The sequence below is a fragment of the Cinclus cinclus genome, chromosome 3 (genome assembly GCF_963662255.1).
Source record: "Cinclus cinclus chromosome 3, bCinCin1.1, whole genome shotgun sequence".
In the NCBI taxonomy this organism is placed as follows: Eukaryota; Metazoa; Chordata; class Aves; order Passeriformes; family Cinclidae; genus Cinclus; species Cinclus cinclus.
Genome location: NC_085048.1, coordinates 76,514,123 through 76,519,095, shown reverse-complemented (window position 1 = coordinate 76,519,095; position 4,973 = coordinate 76,514,123).

Here is a 4,973-nt window from a genome sequence, read left to right as displayed (position 1 = left end):
AACTGGCTTATTGATTTAGTTTGCACCTGTAACTGATACAATTTGCCTGAAATCCACCCAAGAGTGCCCACACATGGATTTGCACAGGCTCGACATTTTAATGTTATTTAAACTGCTGTAGGTTGTGGGTGTGGACCTCCCCTTAGTATCCTCCAGCAGTAGAAGTGAAGTCTTTTAGTTTTACTAAAACAGTAAAACCAGTAACCAACATTTAAACCTTGGCTTCATGCTGCCCACCCTGTTCACACCATTTGGTGCTTTTGCACAAGATCACAAGTTTGCTGGCAGAGTATCCTGTTTCTTCTAAAAATTAATGTATTGAACCTGACCACATCTGTCTCCAGAGCTCACAGCCCACATACTTGTTTCAAGTAATCTATCAAGGCAGTCCATAATAGTACCATCTCAAGACTTCCAAAATGTTGAACACAAAATACCATTACACTGCACAAAAATACTAAGGAAACCCATCTACTCAAATGAACTGTGTGCGTGTGGCAGTCAGGGTGATGGCAGGACTTGGAAGGAACTCTTTTAGTTCAGTCCATGGCAATCTTCTAACCTCTGAGCACATCATTGCAGTTGTTTCTGCTTTCCTCCTAGGGAGGAAGTGCACATCCCATTATAGAAATATTTAATAAAATAAATCATGGTATGCCTGACACCATGACTTGGTTCATAGGGGTATTATGGATGTCTCTATTGCCTAAATGAAGGAGAAAAAGCGGCTGGCTTTGAGTGAGTGCTAAGGTCTATGTTGATGGTATCACTGCTGTTTCAGTCTTCACCTATTCCTGATTATCCCCTGAAATCCCCTCCCAGCATGTGGAGGGCTGCCAGCAAGACTTGAAGGGGAAACTGTAGTTCCAAGTGATAAAGAAATGAAAATGTCTGGCTCTGAAGGACTGTGTGCCTCTTGTGTCCTTAACAGCCTATGTTAATAACAGTAAACTCAATTTGATTTGTAACTCCATTATAAGGCAAAAATTTATTTATTAGTTTCATTGCAGTGGGCAATCGTTCCCTGAAACAGCTGGATGGCAATAAGATATTTCAGTGTTCTGCTGGAAAGCAGCTGAGGGCAGAGATTCTCAAAGTTATCTTTGTTTGGAAGTCCAACTGTGCTTTTTGGCAATTAATTTTTTAATAATAGCCACATGTTTAAAACATTTTTATTTTTTTTATATGTAGAAAAACTGCTATGATTCTATTTAATTTTGTGTCTTTCTTGTACTGAACTGGTGACAGAATATATTTTATTTAATCTATGTAGATGGAATTTAGATTTGTATTTTACTCATCCATCTCTACAGGTGCTGGTGTGTGGTTGGATACCATTGTGGCATGGTTATAGACAATTCCTTTATTGTTTTAGTAGAACAGCAGTGCTTAATCACACAAGTAATGATGTAATGGTTGTAGGTTTTGGAGTCTGTAGTCAAGAGATGTGATATCAGGTTTTGGCTCAGACCCAGTCCGCCAGTTCTTCACTCAGTGGAAATGTTTTATTCTTCTTTAAGAATCATTATTATAATAATGCTCTGACCTTTAAAGGTCAGGTAGGCTGTTTGGGAGGACAGCACTGTAATGTCAGGATCTAGGTGTCTGCTACTTAAGTAGTTGATGTAAAATTGAAGAAAAACAGCAAAGCTTCAATTTCACCCAGGGTATTATTTGTTAATTACTATATGGCTGTCTTTATACTGTTGTCAGCAGAAGACAGAGAGGATACTTTCCTATGTTATATTTTATGATTGATGGGAATTCCAACAAAACTTAAAAGCCAAGTAAAATTCTTCCACTCCTACATTTCATGCTCAGCACATTTCTAGGCTTAGACGGAAAATGTAATAGGTTTTCCTTGTTTAATTGTTTGAAGTACTGACTAAAAAATATTTTGAAATGGCAAATTATTTTGTTTTTTCTCCTCTTGAAAGAAAACCTTAGTCTGATGAATCTGGAATAGCTAGATAGCTGGCTTTGAGAAAATTACACCAGTTATTATTTTAGCACTTAGAGAAGGATTTGGGTATGGTCAAAAAGTAAAAGCACCCTCAAAGTGGGATTCTAGGAAAAGTTAAGTGTACAAAGTAGTGAGATTGAATAACACTGCACAGCTACTGGTTAACTCTGAAAGCAAACCAAGCAAATGCTCTGTTTACTTCTTTTTTTTTAATTACTTAAACAGTCTTGGGAAGAAAGACTAATCCTAGGGTAACCATGGGTCCTGTGGCCTGACCAGATTAGAGAGCCACACGTCTCTCTGCATTCTCTTGTTCACACAGCTTTGGGTTTTGGTGTTTGCCCAGTTCTAGCAGGAAGGGTTGAGGCTGCCCAGCCCAGCCCCAGAGCCAACCCTCAGGACACCACTTGTCACACAGGCTTGAGGCCAAGGACCACTCTGTACCCACCTCCTCCTCTTTCCTAAGGGCGTGCTCTGTCTACTGTTGTGTGAAAGGATTCGTTTTGTTTCCCTTTGGTTTATTGCAAGCAGCATCTCTGTGTGATTCCTAGAAAATCAGATGTGTTCTTTCAAGAGGGGGTTCTGCACCACCAAATTTGGAGGAGAATGCTTTCTTCCACCTAGGAGGAAGGGGCAGGATCTAATATTTGCACCTCTCTGATCAAGTTTCTTGTTGGCTGGCTTGGACTGTGACATTGTGTGTGCACTGACTGGTATAAACTCCCTATTCCATGAGCTGTGTTTGCATCCTCCAGGATCCTCTCAATTTCAGGGAAGAGAGTGTCATGTCTAAATCATTGCTGGATGGGACCGGAAAGAACCTGTCTGTAGGAGCACATCTAAAAATACTACTATGGAATCATAGGATTTTTTTTAGGTTGGAAATGACTTTAAGGTCATCAAATCCAACCATTAACAAAACACTGCCAAGTCCTTCACCAAACCATGTCCCTAAGTGCCACATACTCACATCTTTTACATGCCTGCAGGGATGGTGACTCAACCACTTCCCTGGACAGCCTGTGCTTGGCAACCCTTCCAGTGAAGTTTACCCCTAATAGCCAATCTAAATTTCTCCCCTGGTGGAACTTGAGACCATTTCCTCTCATTCTGTTGCATGTTTCCTGGGAGAAAAGGCCAGCCCCCAATTGCTACAAGCTCCTTTCAGGCAGTTGCAGAGGGTGGTAAAGTCTTCCCTCAGTCTACCTCTTTTCAGACTGAACAATGATGGCTCTCTCAGCTGCTCCTCATTGGACTTGCATCTTTGCCTGAAGAGAATATTTTTAAGCTCTTCCAAGCAAAACACTGCTGCGCACTCTAAACAGGCTCAGCACTGCAGGACTCTGAGGCTGGCTCTGTAGAGGAGTGTCCAGTGCAGGACCCTTGTCCAGGTGCTGGGATGCAATGCACTGTGCTGCTAGAGCACCCCTGACCAGCCAGTGGTGTCCTAAATGGATATGAGGTGCAGGTGGGAGCTAGCATAGGCCAGCAATGAGCAGCTTACATATGCCAAGTCTGCTTGGGAGGTGGAGAGACTTCACTGATGGAGCTGCAGGACTGCCGGGGGTCATGGTTGGTTCAATGGTGCAGATCTACCCTGAATGAGAAGGGATTTCTCCTCTTTCTGGGAGCTGGGAGTTGTGTCAGGATGTGTTATCCCTGCCTTTTGCCGAAGAGGGAGCACACCTGGGTATGACCTGGCTGGCTGGAGCAGCACCAGCAGGGCCAGTAGAGCTGCCACTGCCTGGCATCCCTTGGGTGGCTGGACCACAAGTGATGTTTGCAGAGCTGCAAACAGACAGAGACACAGCTCAGTGTGACACTCTGTGTTCAGTGTAACACCGGCCAGTGGCACGGGGCTCGGGGTGGTTATGTAAAAAAGGGTGAAGAATGCCAGTCCTACTAGGACTGGGACTGTGAGGTCTGTAATATGGTGGGTTTGAAAAACTTGGTATTTGGGGGTGAATTAAAGCAGGTATATAGTTCATCAGTGCTTTGCATGACCAGCTTTAAAAAGCGGATGTTATGGGCAATGACTTCTAAAAATGAATTTCCCAAATTCCTGTGTTGGTTCACTTCAAAGACTATTTTAGTTCTAGGCTTGGCTATTTTTTTTTTTTGATAAGTTGCTGGATGTACTTGTTTGTTCAAACACTTGGTGCGATCAGGCAGTACTGGGGCTTAGCCACAGATAGATAATAAAATACTGATTAGTTCTTTAAACATAACCTGTAAAATCACTTCTGAAAACTTGTAACACAGTATTCTGTGCATCTTCAGGTAAAACGATATTTGATATTTAAATGCATAATAGATGCATAATAAAATTTAGAATTTCTGTATGCATTCAGCTCTCTGTGACTGCCCAGCTACCGTGGGAAGATTTATTTTCATTTAAAAAGCTGATCTTAAGGTCCTTTGAAAAATTGACTCCTAGTTTAATATTTGCTGTGAACTTAATTAAACACTTTATGTGGTCTGTGCCAATTAAGACCATTAGCATTATCATGAACCAGTAACCTCAGGGGGAAAAATGGTTATGCTTAAAAACATAAAAGTAGGGTTATTAACTAAAAGTGACTTACAAAGTATAAATAGAATGGCTTGAACAAAATGTGCGTCATTGTACATGCAGGCCCTCATTTACCATCTGCTTTCTGTTTTATGACCCTGGCTATGGATTTATTTTGTGCGAGTGGACAAACAGTTGGACAATGCTTAGAAACACCAGCTGGAATGTAGGGAAAGCTTATGGCAATCTTTCACTTGCTGTATATCATGTGGGGGAAAAAGCAGTTTATGGAAAAGTTGAGTTGAACTGTAAGCATTGCATCCTGATAATTCTTACATATAGTCATATAATTATGATTTCTTTTACTTTCTTCAGATTTTCACTGAAGTCCAGCTAAGAATGCAACCAACAAAATAGAGTGAAAAAGCTGGACATTTGAAGAAGCATCCTTCTACTTGGTGAAAATGTCTCTTATTTTTTGACAACGATTAAAAGACA